The sequence below is a fragment of the Hemitrygon akajei genome, chromosome 25 (assembly GCF_048418815.1).
Source record: "Hemitrygon akajei chromosome 25, sHemAka1.3, whole genome shotgun sequence".
In the NCBI taxonomy this organism is placed as follows: domain Eukaryota; kingdom Metazoa; phylum Chordata; class Chondrichthyes; order Myliobatiformes; family Dasyatidae; genus Hemitrygon; species Hemitrygon akajei.
In genome coordinates this window covers 19,786,227-19,810,287 of record NC_133148.1, presented here as the reverse complement: position 1 = coordinate 19,810,287, position 24,061 = coordinate 19,786,227, and the positions used below count along the sequence as shown (strand labels likewise).

At 46.5% G+C, this 24,061-nt stretch overlaps 1 pseudogene; it reads left to right on the top strand.

Moving 5' to 3' along the window:
- The first annotated feature begins 8,045 nt into the window (after nt 1–8,045).
- Nucleotides 8,046–23,851, top strand: LOC140716244 (uncharacterized; annotated as a pseudogene).
- Nucleotides 23,852–24,061: the final 210 nt, after the last annotated feature.

Below are 24,061 nucleotides of genomic sequence, written 5' to 3'. Positions count from 1 at the left end.
ACAAGCTCGTTATTTGTCTACACTGGCAATACAAATTTCTGTAGAAATATCAATTCATAAATCACAGAACAGTACAGCACAGGAACAGGCCATCCGGCCCACAATGATGGGCCAAACCAGCTACAAAGCCAATCAGAAACCCCCAAACAGGACTCTCTCCTACCTGCACCATGCCCGGATCCCTCCATCTTCCTCACACCCATTGGCTTATCTCAACACCTCTTAAAAGCCTCTCATGTATTTGTGTCTACCGCCGTATCAGGATGCGAATTCCAGGCATCCATGACTCTCTGAGTAAAAAATTATCCCCCACATCCCTCTCTCACCTTCTGTGCATGCCCTCTGGTATTTGACAAACCTGGGAAACAAATACTTCCTGTCCTCTCATGATCTTGCAAACCTCTACCAGATCTCTCCTCAGCCTCCGGCACTCCCGAGAAAGCAACCGAAGTTTATCCATCATCTCGTGACAGCACATGTACTCTAAAGCAAACAGCAACCTGTTCTGCACCCACGCCAAAGCCTCGACATCCTTCCTATCGTGGGGCCACTACTGCTGTATGCAATAATCCAGACGTGGCCCAGCCAAAGTTTTGTAAAGTTGCGACGAAACTTACTGACTTTTGAACACCACGTCTCAGCTAATAAAAACAAGCATTCCATAAGCATTCTGAACCACCTTGTCGACCTGTGTAGCGTGAAGTCATTCTGGTGTTGCTGAACTGGTAACTGAGAGATCAGTAATCCACGAAATAAATGATGGGAGAGGTATTTGTAACCCAGGGTAAATGTAGAGAGAGGGCAATTACGTCGTGTTCCACAGGTTCCACCATGGGAAGACTAAATATCAGCTGTCGAGGATCCTCCGTCCAGCCGTTCCGAATCCCCACACGAATTATCACCGAAAGTGACCTGTCACAGGGATACCACACCACACACCCAGGCAAGGGTTAACACAGAAGTGGGCTCCACAGGATATCCCAAAAAATCCAATCCGATGGATGATAGGAGGTGACAGCCACACATTCGATGTGCACTGGATCGATAATCAACCCACCCTTGTGGGCAGAGGAGAGTTCCAGACCCCAGCTGCGACAAGCTGAAGCGACCGGCTTTTCCAGTCTCTCTCTCTCTCTCTCTCTCTCTCTCTCCCACCCCCCCTCTCTCTCTCTCTCTCTCTCTCTCTCTCTCTCTCTCTCTCTCTCTCTCACCTCTCTCTCTCTCTCTCTCTCCCCTCTCTCTCTCCCCCTCGCTCTCTCTCTCTCTCCCTCTCTCCTTCTCGCTCTCTCTCTCTCTCTCTCTCTCTCTCTCTCTCTCTCTCTCTCTCTCTCTCTCTCTCTCTCTCTCTCTCTCTCTCTCTCTCTCTCTCTCTCCCCCTCTCTCTCTCCCCCTCGCTCTCTCTCTCTCCCTCTCTCCTCTTCTCGCTCTCTCTCTCGCTCTCTATATATCTCTCTCTCCCTCTCTCTCTCGCTATCTCTATATCTCTCTCTCCCTCTCTCTCTCTCTCGCTCTCTCTCTCTCTCCCTCTCTATCTCTCGTTCTCTATCTCCCTCCCTCTCTCTCCCTGAAGCAAACAGTTTCAGCCTGTGACTGACGTCATAGCCCCGCCTCACTTACACATTCTCTTAAAGTGACAGTCCACAGTAAAGGAAACCTGCGGGTTCGTAACCGTCTCCCCAGTGCAGAACATGTACGGTGGAAAGTCCAGCCATTCAGCCCAGCAGTAGTCTGGGACCTCACTTCCTGCCAGAGTTTCTGCTCCACAACTGTCCCCCTCGCAGTTCCTCCCGCTGGAATGCCATTGCATCGTTTGCTGCATTGCTGCAACTTTCTAATTGACAGACTATCTCACGATATTTCAGAATAAATCTGTGACCAAAATCACGGGTACCGGCTGTGATTGGTGTAAATTCTCAGAGCAGAGTGAGGACCCATTGGGTTTCTCCTCAGGGAAACAGGGTGAGGAGCCGGAGAGGGGCGGGGCGGATGCAATCATTCCAAGTGCATGCTGAAGCTTTGGAAAAGATAGACAAAGAGGTAAATGTGGGGGAGGGGGAGTGGAGGTTGAACTACTAATCGAGAGCAATATTACAACTCACCTCTGGCAAGACATAACGGAGGTTATGACACCTGGTGGAACTCAGGAACGAGAAAGGTGCAATCACACTGATGGGATCGTACTTCGGACCCTCTAATATCTATCGAGAAACAGATATGTAACCAGATTAAGAAAATGTTGTAAAATTATAGAGTTGCCTTTATGGGGGATTGCAACATCCATAATGCAAACTGGAGCCTTCTTACTGCAAGGGGTTTGAGATGTGGGCAGTACACCTCATCTCTGACTCTCTGACGGTGGTGTCTGACAAGAGGATGCTGTCCAAGTTGCATGCCATCTTGGACAATGTCTCTCATCCACTCCATAATGTACAGCCAGAGACTCATTCCACAGAGATGTAACACTGAGCGTCATAGGAAGTCATTCCTGCCCGTGGCCATCAAACTTTACAACTCCTCCCTCGGAATGTCAGACACCCTGAGCCAATAGGCTGGTCCTGGACTTACTTCCACTTGGCATTATTTACTTATTATTCAATTATTTATGGTTTTATATTGCTATATTTCTACACTATTCTTGGTTGGTGCGACTGTAACGAAACCCAGTTTCCCTCGGGATCAGTAAAGTATGTCTGTCTGTCTGTATGAGTGAAGTGAATCCAGGAAATTTGGTTAAATTAATATGTGGACGGTCCAGCAAGAGGAGGGGCCGTAATGGACCCGTTGCTGGGTAACGAGCCTGGTCAGGTGACCGACCTCTCAGTGGCTGAGCAGTTAGGGGACAGTATCCACAACTCCTTCACTTTCAGGATAGTAGAGATAAGGACAGGTATGAATTGTGTGGGAGAGTTTTTAAAAAAAAAATTATTAAACAAGATATACTTTATTCCAAAATAAAATTATATACAATAACCATTCAAAGACTTTCAATTCTTTAGATAGATAGATAGATAGATAGATAGATACTTTATTCATCCCCATGGGGAAATTCAACTTTTTTCCAATGTCCCATACACTTGTTGTAGCAAAACTAATTACATACAATACTTAACTCAGTAAAAAAAATATGATATGCATCTAAATCACCATCTCAAAAAGCATTAATAATAGCTTTTAAAAAGTTCTTAAGTCCTGGCGGTAGAATTGTAAAGCCTAATGGCATTGGGGAGTATTGACCTCTTCATCCTGTCTGAGGAGCATTGCATCGATAGTAACCTGTCGCTGAAACTGCTTCTCTGTCTCTGGATGGTGCTATGTAGAGGATGTTCAGAGTTATCCATAATTGACCGTAGCCTACTCAGCGCCCTTCGCTCAGCTACCGATGTTAAACTCTCCAGTACTTTGCCCACGACAGAGCCCGCACAGTTACAGTTGGTACCATTACTGTCTTTACATTTTCAAAGTTGTAACGTTTTGCCACCCACGTGGCACTTTGTTCTTTCAGATTTACATTCAGGGGGTATACCCCCAACCCCCCCCCCCCCACCCCTCAACTCCCACGGGAGAAGGAGTAGAATAAATGGACAGGAACTAAGAAGCATTAATAAGGAACACCTTTTCCTCTGGCAGGTCCACATCAGGCATGTGGAGGGTGTTTAACCATCATTTGCACAGGGTCCAGGAAAGGTATTTTCCTGTTAGAAGGACGGACGGGGATGGAAGGCCAAAGAACTTTGGATGTCCAGAGAGGTGATGGATTTAGTCAAGAAGAAAGAGGACTTAAATGAAAGGAGTCTGCCCCTCCTACACATCTTCAATGGCTACGCGATATCATGTCTTATTTAAATTTAGAAAAGATCCGCTGCTCAGTCTTAACTTCAAAACAATCTTTTTATGATATCTGGGGACCTTTCCTAAATTACTTTTCCAATTTATAAAGTTTAACAGTGCACAGACTTTTATGTATATTTCTATCTTCCCTTCTTAAGCGAATATGTTTTTTTTCTAATTATCCATTGTCATCCATCAGCTTTGTTCTTTGGTAGTTGGTAGGGAGCTGACTTTTTTATATAAAAAATTTCTTTTATGATGTATGACCTATCTTTAACTTTTTGATTACAGAGTGGTATACCTTTATGTGATATGCTATAACATTTTGATCAATTTTATCACAATATATGAATGTAAACAATTTATGTTGAGATGTATCTATGTGTTGCACTCTGTAAATCTTTTTTTTTCTGAATAAAAATATTATAAAAAGAAAGAAGAGGAAAAGTACAGAAAGCTATGGAAATTAGGATCGAACAAAATAACTAAGGAGTATCAGAAAGGCAGAAAAGAACTAAAGGAGAGAATTAGAGCCAAATAGGTCATGAAAAGTCTTTGGCAGGTAAGGTTATATTTGTAAGGGGTTTCTTATTTTATGTTACTGCGTATGTTAATCAAAATGCTTCTTTGTTATGGTAACTGGTGAGAGAGTGCTTTCTCTCGCAGCTTGTTTAGGTTATAATTACTGATAACGAGAATTGTATTCGTTTGTTAACCAATTGGGATAGATGTTATTCTTTCTTGTGGGTCTGTAAGCTAGTGTTGGGCGGGGCTTTGGAGGGGATGGCGCCAGGGGGCTAGAGGGAGAAGACGCGATGTTGTAAGCTGGGCGACGGAACGGACCCCCAGCGGGAGTCCGAGGCCCAGGGTCTTCAGTGAGGAGAGGAGACGAGGACAGATTCGTGTGGAGCGTCTGGTCGACCACCGTTGTTGGTCCCAGGCGGCGGGTCGAGGAGGTCGGAGGGGATCGAATGGTGGCAAGAAGACGTCGTTAACTGAGCTCCAACGGTTGTGCACGAAGTAGTTGGACTTTGATAAGATTGGCACCTTTTACTTTTCTTTTTATATTATATCTCTATTAAGTACATAGTTCCAGTACGATCTATAAAGTGTGATCATTTAATCGCATATGGGGTACTGTCTGTTGTAGGGCGTGTTGGGGACATCACACAAGATGATTACCCAGTTTGGCGAGGCCGAAGGCGGAAGCGAGCTGAGCGAGCCTGAGGCGACCCAGGGGGCCACCTAATGAATCACAAGGCATCCTATACATGCATCGAGAGAAAGAGGATAACTAGAGAGAGAGTGGGACCACTCATGGATAAAGGAGGGGAACATGGGCTTTGATACAGAGAATGTGAGTGAGGTATGTAATGAGTTCTTTGGTACAGTATTTACCAGGGAAAAGGATATGGAGGACCAGGAGATCAGTGCTGAGTGTATAAATGCAATAGGGCATTTAGAGGTCAAGGAGGGGGAAGTGTTGGGCCTTCTAATGAGTATTAAGTTGGATAAATAAAAAGTTGGATGCCTCCAGAAGACACGGTACATCATTAAAGACCCCTCACACCCTCTCCATGAACTGTTTGTTCTTCTGCCATCAGGTAAACGTTACAGGAGCATCAAAACTAAAACCACAAGGCTACTAAACAGCTTCCTCCCACAGGCAGTCAGACTGCTAAATAGCTGCTGTATCTGACTCTGCTTTGGATACTTTTAACTTGCACTGGACACTTATAACTTGTTTTTAACCGACATGTGACTGTTGTGTTTTTACTATTTATTGTTATGTTTATTATTTAGTGTTGCGTTTGTTATGTTATGATTGCACTGCTCCTGGGAAACGCTGTCTCATTCTGCCCTGCAGAGCTGACGTACGGTTAGAATGACAATAAAGTTTTTGAATCTTGAATGTTAATAAGTACCCAGGACCTGATGGGATCTACACCAGGTTGTTGGAGAAAGCAGGAGAGGAGATTGCTGGGCCATTGTCCGGTATCTTTGTGTCCTTTGTTGGCGCAGGTGAAGTCCCACAGGACTGCTGGTATTGGAGTATAAAAGTTGAAATTGTTTGCTGTGTAACCAAAACTATGTAGTCAGCTTTGAACTTGCTATTTGCTAGAGAATGAAATCTTAAGAATGTAGAAGACAATGGTGTGTTAATGAGAGGCTAGCTAAGAGATGTAGATTAGAACATGATTAAGTCAATGGGTAGAAACAATAGTGGCGGATGTACTTGTGATACGCAACTATAGACCGATTGGATATGCTAATGCAACTAAACCAGGAGATTGCTATAAACAATGCTATGTACAAGGATCGGTGGGCAATCAGCGACTAGCTCACTGACTGTCTCAGCTTTGATTTGCAAATTAAAGTTTAATACTTCTTGAAGAATCTTCTGCGTCTCCTGGTCGTTTGTGGGGCACGAGAAACCACGACACTGGGTGCCTAATATTGTACCTCTATTTCAAAAAGGAACAAGGGAGAATCCTGGGAACTATAGACAGGTGAGTCTCACAACAGTTGTTGGGAAATCGCTGGAGAAGGTTCTCAGAGTTAGCATATGTGAGCATTTGGGAACCGATGGCCTAATTCAGGAGAGCCAGCATGGCCATGCTTTAGGGATGTGAGTGTTGTCTATATGTATTTTAGTAAGGCGTTTGACAAAATCCCTCGTCCGAGGCTAATACAGAAGATTAAGATGCACGGAGTCCGTGGCATATTGGCTGTTTGAGGCCGGATCTGGCTTCTACATAGAAGACAGAGAGGAGTGGTTGAAGGGAATTATTCCAGCTGAGGTCTCTGATTAGTGGTGTTCCACAGGGATCTGTGCTGGGACCTCTGCTGTTTGCAATGTATATAAATGCTCTGGATGAAAATATGGATGGGTGGGTTAGTAAGTTTGCAGATGAGACCTAGATTGGTGCAGTTGTGGATCGTGTGGAAGACAGGCAAAAAACACAGCACAATATAGATCAGTTGCCGATCTGGGCTGAGAAATAGTACGTGCAATTTAACTCAGATAAATGCAAGATATTGCACCTTGGTAGGGAAATGCGGGGAGACTGTACACTGTTAAAGGCAAGGTCCTTAACAGTGTTGCTGAGCTGAGAGATCTTGTGATCCAAGTTCATTGCTCCTTGAAAGTGGCTACACAAGTCGACAAGGTGGTTCAGAATGCTTATGGAATGCTTGTTTTTATTCGCTGAGACGTGGTGTTCAAAAGTCAGTAAGTTTCGTCGCAACTTTACAAAACTTTGTGTGTGCCACAACTGGATTGTTACATACGTTTCTAGTGGCTCCACTATAGGAAGGATGTCGAGGCTTTGGCGCGGGGGTAGAACAGGTTGCTGTCACGAGAGGCTGGATAAACCTGGGTTGTTTTGTCTGGAACGTCAGAGGCTGATGGGAGATCCTGATAGAGGACAGGAACTATCTGTTTCCCGGGTTTGCAACAGGGTTCACTCAAAGACCCAGTGACAACAATTGGCATTCATATGCCATTTGAAAAAATCCAAGTAACGAAAAGGTAATGATAATTTCTCATGACTTTGGATCAAAAACTGAAGATAACCCCTCAACATTTTCGGATCTGCTTCTTCCCGCCATAAGATTCCTGACCTGCACAAGGAACCATGAACACTGTCTGGTTATTCCCCGTTTGCACTGTTTATTTAACGTAATTAACAGTATTTTTATGTATTGCACTGTATTGCTGCCTCAATGTGACAAGTTTCACAACGTATGTCAGCGATAATAAACCTGATTCTGACACTGGCAGACCGTTAGGTTAAGTGGGTTCATTGTCTTCATTGCAATGAAATTATATGCTCACTGAGGCTCACGGAGTGAAGAGGTAATAATAATATAACAGTAAAGAGATTTGGGCACAAAACAACAAAAGACTACAGTGAATTCTGAACTATCTCTAAAACAATTACTAAAGTGACAATAACCGAGCGAGTTGCTTATTATTTTTTCTGTTTTGTCTTTTTCCCCATTGGTTGTTTGCGGTCTTTCATTGTTTCTATTATGTTTCTTGAATTTACTGAATATTCCCGCAGGAAAACGACTCTCAGAGTTGTATATGGACTTTGACAATCTATTTACTTTGGACTCGATCCTCCCGCTTGAAGATCCGACAGTGAAATCCCCAGCCGCAGGGCTGTCAGTGCGCATGCGCTCTCTCTCTCTGTGCCGCAGTGCATCCTGGGTCAGGCCATTCAATACCGTCAGCGGTGAGCGGCGGGTCCGTGTCCGGGTGGAGACGGTCGAGTGTCGAGACTGTCCCGGAGACGCGTCCCGCCGAGTCGCTGCAGCTCGGCCCCGCTCGATCCCAGCTCCAGCCTCGAGGTCAGCTTCATCACCGATCCGAGTCACCGTAAAGCTTCCGGAGGCCGCGACCGCAGTGTGTTCGGGATGGAGGTAACAGATTCACAAACCTCCCCGGAGCCAACCCCGCCGTCACAAACTCCTGACTCCACAGACATGAACCCCTATCAGTGTCCACACTGCGGGAAACGCTTCAAACGATCGAGCAAGCTGATTGAACACCAGCGGGTTCACACCGGGGAGAAGCCGTTCACCTGTCCTGACTGTGGGAAGCGGTTTTCACGTTTATCCACCATGTTTACACACCAGCGAGTTCACAGCGGGGAGAGGCCTTTCATCTGCTCTGAGTGTGGGAAGGGATTCACTCAGTCATCTCACCTGATGACCCACCAGCGAAAGCACACCGGGGAGAGGCCGTTTATCTGCCCCGACAGTGGGAAGGGTTTCACCCATTCACCTGAAGTGTTAACGCATCAGCGTGTTCACAGCGAGGAGAAACGGTACGTCTGCTCTGAGTGTGAGAAGAGTTTCACTCAGATTAGTAACCTGAAGTCCCACCAGCGAGTTCACACGGGGGAAAGACCGTTCACCTGCTCGGAGTGTGGGAAGAGATTTATTCAGTCCTGTCACCTGACAACGCACCAGCGAACTCACACTGCGGAGAAACCGTTCAAATGCTCCGAGTGTGGGAAGGCGTTCAACCAAACATCTTCCCTGTTGACACACCAGCGAGTTCACACGGGGGAAAGGCCGTTCACCTGCTCGGAGTGTGGGAAGAGATTTAGTCAGTCCTGTCACCTGATGACGCACCAGCGAACTCACACTGCGGAGAAACCGTTCAAATGCTCCGAGTGTGGGAAGGCGTTCAACCAAACATCTTCCCTGTTGACACACCAGCGAATTCACACGGGGGAGAAACCGTTCAAATGCACTGTGTGTGGGAAGGGATTTAGTCGACGAATTTACCTGGTAACACACCAGCGAATTCACACCGGGGAGAAACCGTTCATCTGCTCCGAGTGTGGCAGGGGGTTCAATCAACAGATCAGCCTGAAGAAACACCAACAAGTTCACACGGGGGAGAAGCTGTTCACCTGTTCCGAGTGTGGGAAGAAGTTCACTCGGTCATCAGACCTGGTGAAACACCAGCGAGTTCACACTCCGGACAAGGATTGAAAATGCCGTGTGTGGGATATATATCCACATGCAGAGAGACCCTCTCAGGGTGATGGATTCTGCAGTTAATGCAAGGTTGGCGTGGGCTGTATCGTTGTTACTTTTCTTTTAGTTTAATTTTTTATGCTTGTTTTTACTTTTATGTAATTACCTCTGTACGTGTAATTGTTGTGGGGATTACGGTTACATTCGTGAACGGAATTTCAACAAAAAAAAAGCAGCAGGTGAATTGGTAAAAGAAATTTTAAAAATTCAAAAAATGAAATGAAGTACAGAGAGCATCTGGAGAGAACTTGACAGATGGAAATTATGGAAACAGAGTTGAACACTATCATAGGCAAACATACAGGGTACTTGAGAGATGCAAACTCAATGTTCTAACAAAGAAAAGTTGTTCTGGTTGGAGAGTGGTGGGAGATTAAACGGTGACAGACCAGTAACTCCAACTATCTGGCACTGCAGATAAACAATGGAGTGGACAGCATGATCAATGGATTCTACTGCCCCCTCCACCCCCACCCCCGGTCCATTTTTGCATCTACAAGTGGACTACGTTACCAAGGTGTCAACATAGGGAACAAATTTCAAACTATTCCCGCGAGGAAAGCCACAGCCAGACTCAGCAACAACTGATCGAGGACTGTATTCAGAGATGGAGATTGCCTCCTCACACTGACTCTGACCAAGGAACACATTTCACTGGGAATGTTTATTGGGAATTATGACAACTGATGAACATTGAATGGTCTTTCCATTGTCTACATCACCCAGAGTCATCAGGACAATCGAATGAATGATGGATTCATCAACAACGGCTGAGTGAGTATCGTGAGGAAGGTTGTACCATGGCCTACGGAGCTTCCTGACATCTTGTGTAACATCAGAGCAACCCCAAACAGGATAAAGTCCATTGGAGGTGGTAACAGGGTGCCCCACGTCACTGCCGGGAGCTCTCCGCCTCAGAGAGGCTGATAAACATGGCAGAGAGTTTAATTAACCATTTTGTGAAGTTAACCCAAGATGTGCCGTCTGCTTCCCAACAGGTTTCTGCTGCTCGGAGTGATCAAACACCCGGATTCCTGCTGAGATTCCCGTACGGAACCACTGGGAGCTCAATGAGAGGGTCCTTAACGAACGTTGTTAATTACTAATTCAGATGTGAAAGTAAGTGAATTCACGCGAGTCTCTGCGAGAAAGCTAGAGTGGTTCCTGACGAAGACAACAAGTGCTGTGGTGAATGTGCTGCCGACTCTGCTGGGCAACAGTGGGGGAAATCAGTGACCGGCCAGAAGACTTCGTACAGAGTCGATAACTACAGCTTATTATGGTGTTTATTCTAATATTATTTGTTGTTCTTACTTCTTTACCAAGTTTCCCTGCTCACAATGTGCCAATTGTGATAATGCAATGTGTACTTAATGGGAATTTGCATTGATATGCTGTTTGGTTTGCCGATATCTTCCACACACTTCAAAATACAAATACTTTATTGTCACCAAACAATTGATACTAGGGCGTACAATCATCACAGTGATATTTGTTTCTGTGCTTCGCGCTCCCTGAAGTACAAATCGAAGTAAATATAATAAAAATTTAAATTATAAATCGTAATTAGAAAATAGAAAAGGGAAAGTAAGGTAGTGCAAGTCAGGTCCGGATATTTGGAAGGTACGGCCCAGATCTGGGTCAGGATCCGTTCAGCAGTCTTATCACAGCTGGAAAGAAGCTGTTCCCAAATCTGGCCGTACGAATCTTCATGCTCCTGAACCTTCTCCCGGAGGAAGAAATATTCACTGATGCAAGGCATTTCAGTAGTCCAGACAGTATGCAACCCTTATTAAAATGTCCTGTTTTAATGGGATGGTGGTAGCCCCATGGCCAACCCTCCTCCGTTCACAGCCGCCCTCGTGTCCGTCCACAATGGAGTTGGGATATCTCTACACCTGTATCCAATGTTCATGATAAAGCTATTAAACCTTTCCATGTGTTTACTATAAAGTTACCTTTGGCTTGAGTTTTAACAGTACCATTCCAGTAGGGCTGAGTTTTATGCAACCAGCTGCTATCCCTCTCCGATGTTATTGGCGCACATCTTGTTATTTGGGTTCTGTTTTTCCTTTCTATGAAACATACACAGACTTTGTCGTTACATCCCGAGTCTAGAATAAACGACACATTTCAGAAGGAGCTCATTTTCCATTAATTTTATTCACGTGCTACGGTGTTAAAGTCTTTTCCATTCATTTCCTTTGTTCTTGTAACGCTGAATAAAATGATGGTAAGCAACAAGTTTTATGCCTCACTCCTGACTTCCAAAGAACCTGGATCAGGAAAGCATCAGGATTCGACGAGAGGTAATAATTATCCGGAATTAACTCCGGTGATTCAGGAAAATCATGTTCCTTTATGATGGGATTGAGTTTAATATTCTCAGAATCAGAACCAGGTTAATTATCACCAGCATGTGATGTGAAATTTGTTAATTTATCAGCAGCAGTTCAATGCAATACATAATCTAGCAGAGAGGGAAAAAAATTAAATCAGTTACTGTATGCATATATTGAACAGATTTTTAAATGTGTTAAAACAGAAATACTGTATATTAAAAAAAGTGGGGTAGTGTCCAAAGATTCAATGTCCATTTAGGAATTGGATGGCAGAGGGGAAGAAGCTGTTCCTGAGTGTGTGCCTTCAGGCTTCTGTACCTCCTACCTGATGGTAACAGTGAGAAAAGGACATGCCCTGGGTGCTGGAGGTCCTTAATACTGGACACTGCCTTTCTAAGGCTCTCTCCACTTCTGATCCCTCTATGAGGATTGGTATGTGTTCCTTCGTCTTCCTGAAGTCCACAATCAGCTCTTTCGTCTTACTGACGTTGAATGCCAGGTTGTTGCTGCGGCACCATTTCACTAGTTGGCATATCTCACTCCTGTACGCCCTCTCGTCACCACCTGAAATCTATACTAACTAAAGAACTTCTGTTTAATGTCCTTTTGTCTCTGAAGTGTTTAATGTCTCCCCAGTACAGAACAGGTACGCTTCAAGACACCGGCCATTTTCCACAATGGGAAAAACCTAGCAACTTCCATCCTGCCAGTGTTTCCTTTTCACGGCTGTCCGCTCTTGTAAACATGTTTTCCTTGTGAATGCTGCTTATCTGATTCTATGAGCCTGCGACGCTGCTGCAGGGTTTTCATTGCCCCCATGCATACATGCACTGGTGCAGGTGACAATAATCTCGACTTTGTCTTGAAGGACACGACAGCAACTTCTCACATTAATACGCATGAGCAAAACCCGGCACTGAAAGGGTATTACCCTTATTCCTACGAGGGAACGACTGGTTTTGCGAGGCGATCCCACAAGAGGAACAGGAGTTCACCACTCTGCTCCACCGTTCCATATGATCACAGCTGATCTGCTTCAGATCTTATATCCTCCCCCATGTCTGACCCCCATCACCCTCCTCCCCCGTATCTTCTAAACAATTTTAACCATTTAACAATTACAGCACGGAAACAGGTCATCTCGGCCCTTCTAGTCCGTGCCGAACGCTTACTCTCACCTAGTCCCACTGACCCACACTCAGCCCATAACCCTCCATTCCTTTCCTATCCATATACCTATCCAATTTTTTTTTTTAATGACAAAATCGAACCTGCCTCTACCACTTCTACTGGAAGCTCATTCCACACAGCTACCACTCTCTGAGTAAAGAAATTCCCCCTCGTGTTACCCCTAAACTTTTGCCCCCTAGCTCTCAACTCATGTCCTCTTGTTTGAATCTTCCCTATTCTCAATGGAAAAAGCCTATCCACATCAACTCTATCTATCCCCTCATAATTTTAAATACCTCTATCAAGTCCCCCCCCCCCTTCAACCTTCTACACTCCAAAGAATAAAGACCTAACTTGTTCAACCTTTCTCTGTAACTTAGGTGCTGAAACCCAGGTAACATTCTAGTAAATCTCCTCTGTGCTCTCTCTACTTTGTTGACATCTTTCCTGTAATTCGGTGACCAGAACTGTACACAATACTCCAAATTCGGCCTTACCAATGTCTTGTACAATTTTAACATTACATCCCATCTCCTATACTCAATGCTCTGATTTATAAAGGCCAGCATACCAAAAGCTTTCTTCACCACCCTATCCACATGAGATTCCACCTTCAGGGAACTATGCCCCATTATTCCTAGATCACTCTGTTCTACTGCATTCCTCAATGCCCTACCATTTACCGTGTATCATGTAATGTACCATGTAATTTTCCACCTCCACCTTATATCCAACCGCAGAGAGTTAACCACCATCAGTGAAAAGAGAATACTGTGCATCTTCGATAGGATTGCCGTCACCCACGACATGAATTCTTTTGGTTTGTACCATCAGGGAGCAGGTACATGAGCTTGAAGACCCACCCTCAATGTTTTAGGAACAGTTCCTTGCCCTTCACAGTGGGGAAAGGTTATTTACCTGTCCTGACTGTAGAAGTGGTTCACATGGTTATCCAACACGCTTTCACGCTAGTGAGCTCCCAGCAGAGAGAGGCCTTTCATCTGCTCTGAACGTCGGAAGGGATTCACTCAGTCGTCTCCCCGATGAGCCACCAGCGAAAGCAGAAAGGGGAGAAGCCGTTCATATGCTCCGAGTGTGAGAAGGGTTTCGCTTAATTAGCTTACCTGAATAGACACCAGCGAGTTGACACAGGGGAGAAACCGTACAATTGCTCTGAGTGTGGGAAGAGTTTTACTGTTATATATAACCTGCAGGCTCACCAGCGAGTTCACACTGGGGAGAGGCCGTTCACCTGCTCCGTGTGTGGGAAGAGCTTTGCTCAGTCCTGTTACCTGATGATGCACCAGCGAACTCACACCGCGGAGAAACCGTTCAAATGCTCGGCGTGCGGGAAGGGATTCAGTCAAAGATCGTACCTGGTGGCGCACCAGCGAGTTCACACAGGGGAGAAACCGTACAATTGCTCTGAGTGTGGGATGAGGTTTACTGTTATATATAACCTGCAGGCTCACCAGCGAGTTCAGACAGGGGGAGAAACCGTACACTTGCTCTGCGTGTGGGATGAGTTTTAATGTTATAAACAACCTGCAGCGTCACTAGTGAGTTCACACTGGGGAGAGGCCGTTCACCGGCTCCGAGTGTGGGAAGAGCTTTGCTCAGTCCGACCACCCGATAAAGCATCAGCGAATTCGCCGTTCAAATTCTCGGTGTGTGTGGGAAGGGATTCAGTCAACAATCTAACCTGGGAGCGTCTGCTCAGAAAGTGGCAGAGGATTCAATCAGTAAGTCAGCCTAAAGAAACACAGACAATCTCACACTCGGGAGGAACTGTTCACCTGTTCTGAGTGTGGGAAGAATCATTCACTTGGTCATCCAGCCCGGTGAAGCACCGGCGTGATCACATGAGAGGCAAGAGTTGGATATGCCATGTGTGAAATATATTTCCACAGACAGACAGACCCTCGCAGGGTGATGCATTCTGCAGATACTGCAGTATTAGGTATTCCCAAACACAATAAATTACAGATGCTGTAACTCCAAAGTAAAACGCGCAAAATGCTGGAGGAATTCAGCGGTCCAGGCAGCGATAAGTATTCCATTTTGAGTACTGCTGAGGGGGAGGGGGTGTGGAAGCGACCCCTCCCTGAGGGAAGCATCAGCGGCCGCGCTTCTGGCCCTGTAGCTCAGAGGGGTAGGGACCGGACGAGGATGGCAGCGGCAACAGGGGACTCCATAGGTAGGGGGACAGACAGGCAATTATGTGGGCACGAGAAAGAAACACGGTTGGTACTTTGCCTCCCAGATGCCAGGGGTCACGGTGATTCTGAACACGTCCACACTCTGGAGGGTGAGCAGCCGGAGGTCGTGGTACATATTGGTACCTATGACGTAAGCAGAAAAGGGGAGGTGGTCCTGAAAACGGAATACAGGGAAGCTGAGAAGCAGGACCTCAAGGGCAGTAATTTCGGGATTACTGCCCGTGCCACGCAGCGCTGAGGATAGGAGTAGAATGAGGTGGAGGATAAATGAGTGGCTGAAGGATTGGAGCAGGGGGGCAGGGATTCAGACTTCTGGATCATTGGGACCTCCTCTGGGGCAGGTGTGACCTGTACAAAAAGAACGGGTTGCACTTGAATCCGAGGGGGACCAATATCCTGGCGGGGAAGTTTGCTAATGCTGTTGGGGAAGGTTAAAACTAGATTTGCAGGGGTGGTGGGAACCAAGGTGGAGAGGCAGAGGATGGGGTTGTTGTCTCATAAGTAGAGACAGGTTGTAGGGAGTTTGTGAGGAAGGATAAGCAGATAATAGAGCAGAGATGATGCGCTCAGCCCGATGGTTTGAGATGTGTCTATTTCAATGCAAGGAGTGTCATAAATAAGGCAGATGAACTTAGGGCGTGGATTAATACATGGAATTATGACATTGTGGCCATTACAGAGACTTGGATGTCTCAAGGGCAGGAATGGCTGCTGAAAGTGCCAGGCTTCAGATGTTTCAAAAAGGACAGGGAAGGAGGCAAAAGAGGTGGGGGCGTGGCATTGCTAATTAGGGATAGTGTCACGGCTGCAGAAAAGGAGCAAGTCAAGTGGGGGAGGGGCGGGCTGGTCTGCTGAGTCAGTGCGGGTAGAAATTAGAAATAGGAAAGGTATTTTTATAGACCCCCCAATAGTAACAGGGATATCGAGGAGCAGATAGGGAGGCAGATTCTGGAACGGTGCAATAGTAATAGGGTTGTTATGATGGGAGATTTTAACTTTCCTAATAGTGATTGGCATCTCCTTAGCGCAAGGGGTTTACATAGGGTGGAGTTTGTTAGGTGTGTTCAGGAAGGTTTCCTGACACAATATGTAGATAAGCCTACAAGAGGAGAGGCTGTACCTGATCTGGTATTGGGAAATGAACCTGGCCGGGTGTCAGGTCTCTCAGTGGGAGAGCATTTTAGAGATAGTGATCACAACTCCATCTACTTCACCATCGCGCTGGAGAGGGATAGGAGCAGAGAATTTGGGAAAACATTTAATTAGGGTAGGGGGAAATATGACGCTATTATGCAGGAACTTGGGAGCAGATGTTCTCAGGGAAATACACGGCAGAAATGTAGCAACGTCCAGGGAACATTTGCATGGAGTTCTGCACAGGTATGTTCCACTGAGGCGGGGAAAGGACGGTAGAGTTAAAGAGCCAGGGTGTACAAAGGATGTAGAAAATCTAGTTCAGAAGACAAGAAAAGTTTATGAAAGGTTCAAGAAACTAGGTACTGATAGAGTTCTAGAAAACTACAAGGTTGCCAGGAAGGAACTGAAGAATGAAATTAGGAGAGCTAGAAGGGGCCGTGAGAAGGCCAGGAAAACCCCAAGGCATTCTACAAGTACGTGAGGAGCAAGAGGTTGAGCCGTGTGAGAATAGGACCAATCAGGCGTGATAGTGAAAATGTGTGCATCGAGTTGGAGGAAGTTGTGGAGGTAGTAAATGAATACTTTGCTTCAGTATTCACCAGAGAAAAGGACCTTTGAGGGGATGACTTACAGCGGACTGAAACACTTGAGCATACAGACATTAAGAAAGAGGATGTGCTGGAGCTTTTGAAACGCATCAAGTTTGGATAAGTCACCGGGACTGGATGAAATATACCTCAGGTTACGTGGGAAGCGAGGGAGGAGATTGCTGAGCTTCTGACGATGATCTTTGCATCATCATTAAGGACAGGAGAAGTACTGGATTGGAGGGTTGCAAATGTTGTTCCCTTGTTCAAAAAGGGAGTAGAGATAATCCATGAAATTATAGACTAAGGAGTCTTACTTCAGTGGTGGGCAAGTTGATGGAGAAGATCCTGAGGGGCAGAGTTTATGATCATTTGGAGAGGCATAATCTGATTAGGGGTAGTCAGCATGTCTTTGTCAAGGGCAGGCCGTGCCTTTCAAGCCTGATTGAATTATTTGAGGATGTAACAAAACACATTGAGAAGTGGATGTACTGGATATGAAGGCACTTGATTAGGTACCCCATGCAAGGCTCATTCAGAAAGTAAACAGGCATGAGATGCAAGGAGACCTTACTTTGTGCATCCAGAATTGGCTTATCCACAGAACGAAAAGGCTGGTTGTAGATGATTTATTTGATCAATCCTTCCCCCCTTGCCCACCTGTGTGAGCTTGTGAACACACCGAGCAATCCACAGCACCAACTTGCCCGGGGCCACAATGCGTCCATCGAGGTAAAGCGAGATCGAGCTGCTTACAGCCCAGCTTTTCCCTCTTCTGTCCAATGGAGCTGTGGGTCTGATAAGTCCTCCATCGTGGGAGATGTCACCAGGGCCAGTGCGTGGGGCGCTTGCTTCTGCCCGCAGCAAGGGTGGGCCTGACTGCAGCCTCTGTTGTAATACACTCTGCTGCTTGATTACCGTTAGAGACCTCATCCAAATCCGTGTATGGTTTCCCCATTTCGTTACGTTAAGCTGAGCCGTCAACAAATAAAATGAAACCGCCATTGGCAGTCAGAGGCAAGGTCCTCACGGGGTTTTGTTACTTCTTGTGTAACACTTGCACAGTAGCGTGGAAAGTGTTGCGTGGCACAGCGAGCCAGCGTCTCTACTGAATGTGGGACAGGGACGTGAGTAAGACGGCAGAGTCGGAGACTGCGTGCGCAAGAGGCTGACGCCGCTGGAGGACAGTCCATTAGACTTCCGGCCAACTCTAAACGAGATATCTACAACAGATCTCTCCAGAAAATGTTTAACTTCCCTGTGAGCCGTTGGCTGCAGGGCTTTTACTCTGACCCTGCATCCTGGGATAGGGCGTGCCAAATGTGTTGGAGTTACGGTGAAAGAAACTGATTTACTCAAGACCACAGTGTATAGGGTGACAGCGAGACAGAAACCCGAGGTTCGCCTCCTAGGGGCAAAAAGAAACTTACTTTTCGGTGAGTGCTACTACCAGGGAATCTTCCTCGGGCAGCCCAGTCCCACACCACTACAGCGCTTAGACAAACAATCTCAATTCAAACTCTGTTGTGTACCTTTCACTAGGTCTTACAACACAGAGCAGAAAAAAACCCCCAGAGTGAATCTGTTCAAAAACATGCTTATTACTTGCAAGGAGAAGACTGCCTCCACGCCTCCATGGATGGTAGTCGGCCTCTGGTTTACAGCGTACAAAATCTGTTTTTTTATATACTATTTTCAACCTATTATTTGGCTGTTATCTGTTCTGGGAGTCAGCTCCTCCACTTAGCAGCTGCAGTAATTTTATTCAAGGCAACGCAAATTACTGACCTTCCCTTAGATGCTCAAATGAACAACGGTCAGAACATCACATGTCTCCTGTCACATGCTTAGCACATGGCAAAGCACTCTGGGATTATATGGGTTCTATTTTGTCACATTACAAGACTAAATACATAAACATCTGAACGTCTGGAAAACACTTGAATTTAATTTCGGTTTATTGTCATTTAGAAACCACAACTGCAATGCAGTTTAAAACATGAAACAACGTTCCTCCAGAATGATATCACAAAAGCTCACGACAAGACAGACTACACCAGAAAATCCACGTAACGTTTGGCAATCCCCAATCCAGAGTCCAGAGAGGCTGCTCTGTATTAATATTAATTAGTATTAATACCATCTTAGCGCGTTCCCCGGAAAGGAGCTCCAAATCCACCAGACAAAAACAAGACCACCCAGACAGACCAAGTCAGGAGACCAACTCTACCATCCAACAAACCAAAAACTAAAGCTACAAGACCTACACAAAACCACATAGTTACATATAGTTATAGTTAACATATAGTTACAACAGTGCAGACAATACCATAATTGATAAAAAAAAAACAGACCATGGGCACAGTAAAAAATAGTCCAAAGATGTTAAAAGACTATAAGTTCGAAAGAAACCACCACACGGTTTCCACAAGCCCTCAGGGTCCCGATAGATTTCCACAGAAGCTAGAGAGGGATTACCACAGGGGTGGAGTGGATATAACCATTCCATACACATGACCATGAATGGATATTTCTACAGCAATTTGTATTGCCAATGCAGACAAATCACAAACTTACTGTCATATAACAGTAAGAGAAAGTGACAAGGGATCATAACATTGATCTCAATGAGGCATTAAACACAAGTTAGCAACAAGAGTTGACATAATGACAAGTAGTATATGCGACACATTACAGTGACAACTCTCCTTGACGCAGCATTATGGAAATAACTGGGCTTGAAGGTTACAACAACTTATTACATCAATGCAGGTGAGAACAAAAACTGGCACTGAAAGGGCATTACCCTAATTGCTTTCGTTTCTATTGTGGTTTTTTTTTACTGAGAATGCCCGCTGGAAAACGACTCTCAGAGTTGTACATGGACTTTGATGATAAATTTACTTTGGACTCGATCCGACAGTGAAATCCCCAGCCGCAGGGCTGTCAGTGCGCATGCGCCCTCTCTGTGCCGCAGTGCATCCTGGGTCAGGCCATTCAATACCGTCAGCGGTGAGCGGCGGGTCCGTGTCCGGGTGGAGACGGTCGAGTGTCGAGACTGTCCCGGAGACGCGTCCCGCCGAGTCGCTGCAGCTCGGGCCCGCTCGATCCCAGCTCCAGCCTCGAGGTCAGCTTCATCACCGATCCGAGTCACCGTCAAGCTTCCGGAGGCCGCGACCGCAGTGTGTTCGGGATGGAGGTAACAGATTCACAAACCTCCCCGGAGCCAACCCCGCCGTCACAAACTCCTGTCTCCACAGACATGAACCCCTATCAGTGTCCACACTGTGGGAAACGCTTCAAACGATCGTGTAACCTTATTGAGCACCAGCGGGTTCACACCGGGGAGAAGCCGTTCAACTGCCCGGACTGCGGGAAGGGCTTCACGCAGTTATCCAACATGCTCACGCACCAGCGAGTTCATAGCGGGGAGAAGCCTTTCACTTGCTCCGATTGCGGGAAGAGCTTCGCCTTCCACTCCAACTTCGTGGTCCACCTACGCTTCCACACCGGAGAGAAACCGTTCACCTGCTCTGAGTGCGGGAAGGGGTTCACACAGTCATCGGAGCTGATGAAGCACCAGCGAGTTCACACCGGGGAGAAGCCGTTCACCTGCCCGGACTGCGGGAAGGGCTTCACACAGTTATCCAACATGCTCACACACCAGCGTGTTCACAGCGGGGAGAGGCCTTTCACCTGCCCTGACTGTGGGAAGGGGTTCACGCAGTTATCCAACATGTATTCACACCAGCGACTTCACAGCGGAGAGAAGCCTTTCATCTGCCCAGACTGCGGGAAGGGTTTCACACGTTTATCCAACATGCTCACACACCAGCGAGTTCACAGCGGAGAGAGGCCTTTCATCTGCTCTGAATGTGGGAAGGGATTCACTCAGTCATCTCACCTGATGACCCACCAGCGAAAGCACACCGGGGAGAGGCCGTTCATCTGCTCCGAGTGTGGTAAGGGATTCAGCGATTCCTGTTACCTGTTGAGCCACCAGCAGCTCCACACCGGGGTGAAGCCGTTCACCTGCCCCGACTGTGGGAAGGGGTTCACCCTGTCGTGTGATTTGCTGAAACACCAGCGGATCCACACCGAGGAGAGGCCGTTCACCTGCTCCGAGTGTGGGAAGGGCTTCACTCGTTCATCTGAAGTTTTAAAGCACCAGCGGATCCACACCGGGGAGAAACCGTTCACCTGCTCCGAGTGTGGGAAGGGATTCACTGAGCAATCTTACCTACTGATACACCAGCGTGTTCACAGCGAGGAGAAACTGTTCACCTGCTCAGAGTGTGGGAAGGGATTCACTCAAATATTTTACCTGAAGAGACACCAGCGAGTTCACACGGGGGAGAAACCGTACGTCTGCTCGGAGTGTGGGAAGTGTTTTGCTCAGATAAACAACCTGAAGTCCCACCAGCGAGTTCACACGGGGGAAAGGCCGTTCACCTGCTCGGAGTGTGGGAAGAGATTTATTCAGTCCTGTCACCTGACAACGCACCAGCGAACTCACACTGCGGAGAAACCATTCAAATGCTCCGAGTGTGGGAAGGCGTTCAACCAAACATCTTCCCTGGTCGCACACCAGCGAATTCACACGGGGGAGAAACCGTTCAAATGCACGGTGTGTGGGAAGGGATTCAGTCAACGATCTTACCTGGTGACGCACCAGCGAATTCACACCGGGGAGAAACCGTTCATCTGCTCCGATTGCGGGAGGGGGTTCAATCAACAGATCAGCCTGAAGAAACACAAGCAAGTTCACACGGGGGAGAAGCTGTTCACCTGTTCCGAGTGTGGGAAGAAGTTCACTCGGTCATCAGACCTGGTGAAACACCAGCGAGTTCACACTCCGGACAAGGATTGAAAATGCCGTGTGTGGGATATATATCCACATGCAGAGAGACCTACACGGGGTGATGGGTTCCGCAGTTACTGCAGGGTTGGCGTGGGCTGTATCGTTGTTACTTTTCCTGTAGTTTAACTTTCTTATGCTTGTTTTTATTTTAATATATTTACCTGTGTACGTGTTGCAGTGGTTACAGTTGCATTCGTGGATAAAATTACAGAAAAGACACAGCATGGTAATTGCTAAAAGAAGTTGGAAAAAGTCAAAATAATTAAAAGAAGTACAGAAAGCATCTGGGGTGAAATTATGGCAACAAAGTTGAACACTGCATCACAGACAAACATTCAAGGTATTTGAGAGGTGCGAGCCCAGTGCTGTGAGAAAGAAATGTTGTCCTGGATGGAGCAGACGGGGAGTGGTGGAGCATTGAAGCGCAGACCAGTAGCTCCAACTATGTTGCTTCCTCATGTGGCCCTGCAGATACACTCCCCAGTCAACATGATCAGCAGCTTCTCCTGCACCCCTACTCCATTTTCGCGTCTGCAGGTGAACTTCGTTACCAAGGTGTTGAGGTGCTCGATGTGCTGATGATAGTGGACAAAATTAACTATTTTGTGAAATTAACCCAAGATGTGCAGTCCGCTTCCCAACGGGTTTCTGCTGCTCGGAGTGATCAAACACCCGGATTCCTGCTGAGATTCCCGTACGGAACCACTGGGAGCTCAATGAAAGGGTCCTTAACGAACGTTGTTAATTACTAATTCGGATGTGAAAGTAAGTGAATTCACGCGAGTCACTGCGAGTAAGCGAAAGTGGTTCCTGACAAAGGCAACAAGTGCTGTGGTTAATGTGCTGGAACAGTTAACAGGTGACACCTCGAAGGTCATGTGGCAGGGAGTTCAGAAGCCTAACGGCCTTGCGAAAGAAACTGTTTCTTATTCTGACTGCTCTTGTTTTGATGCATTGTACAGTAGTCTCCTGCCTGATGGTAGAAAGTCAAAAGAGGATGTTGTATGGGTGGGTGGGATCCTTCATAATAATAAGCGACTTGCGTATGTAATGCTCTTGATAAATGTCCCTGAGAAATGTACCTAGGGAGACCCCTATGATCCTCTCAGTTGTTCTCACAATCCTTTGTAGGGGCTTCTGGTCTGATGCTAGACAGCTCCCATACCAGATGGAGATGCAATTGGTCAGGACTCTCAATCTCTCATTGTGCTATTTATTTATTTAGAGATTCCGCACAGATTATGACATTCTGGCTCTTTGAGCCTCGATGCCAGCAACCCACCGCCTGAACCCTAACCCAATCCCAGGACAATTTACGATGACCAATTGACCGACTGTGGGAGGAAACCAGAGCACCCGGAGGAACCCCTCACATTCCATGGGAGACGTGTAAACTCCTCACCGGGGAGACGGGGATTGAACTTGGAACTCCCACACCCGGAACTGAAACAGCATCGTGCTGACTGTGACAATACCCTGGTTTAATCCCCTCATTTTTGTAACCCTCAATAAAACAATCGTAAGAAATTGTTTTATGCCTTGTTCTTGACTTCCAAAGAAACTGGATTGCAAAATCCAGGATCCGACAGCAATTTCTTATTACCTGGGAAAGACCTTGGTGATAGGGGGAAATGATGGTTAATTACACCCTATATCTGGAGTGGGGTTTGATAGTCTGAAATCGATGCCATGTAAAACAGGTCTGTTTAAAATGCCTTTGTCTCTGAAGTGTTTAAGGTCTCCCCAATGCAGACCACGTACGCTGCAAAGACCTGCCTTTCAGCCCGGTGGGAGCCACATTGGGAAAACTCCCAGGAACAGCACAGCAGCCAGTGTTTCTTCTCCACACATAGCTCCCCCTGCTGGAACATTACTGCAACTCATTCTGCTCTCAGTTGATCTGACTTCTGTTTAAATGCCTATCTGCTGCTCATCTCATCTTTTCTTCCCGCTTTAACATTGTTGTAACTTTCTGTTGGACAAACCACCTCACCAATTTCCCAACTGTATTGGTGATGAAGATCCCCACTTTCCAGGCCCCACCATTTTCTCTCAGTTACTGTTGGGCAGGAGGCACAGAAGCCTGAAGACCCACACCATGGCGTTCGTGTACAGCTACTTCCCTTTAACCAGACAGTTCGTGAAACAACCAGCATGACCTTAACGACGACCCCGGCAGAGCAACACGATAACGACTTCACACTAAAATTGACGATATTGTTGTTCTAATTGTGTTGTTTCGTGTAAAAAATGTTTTCCTTGTGAACGCTGTTTATCTGATTCTATGAGCCTGCGACGCCGCTGCAAGGTTTTCATTGCACCCATGCATACATGCACTTGTGCAGGTGACAATAATCTCGA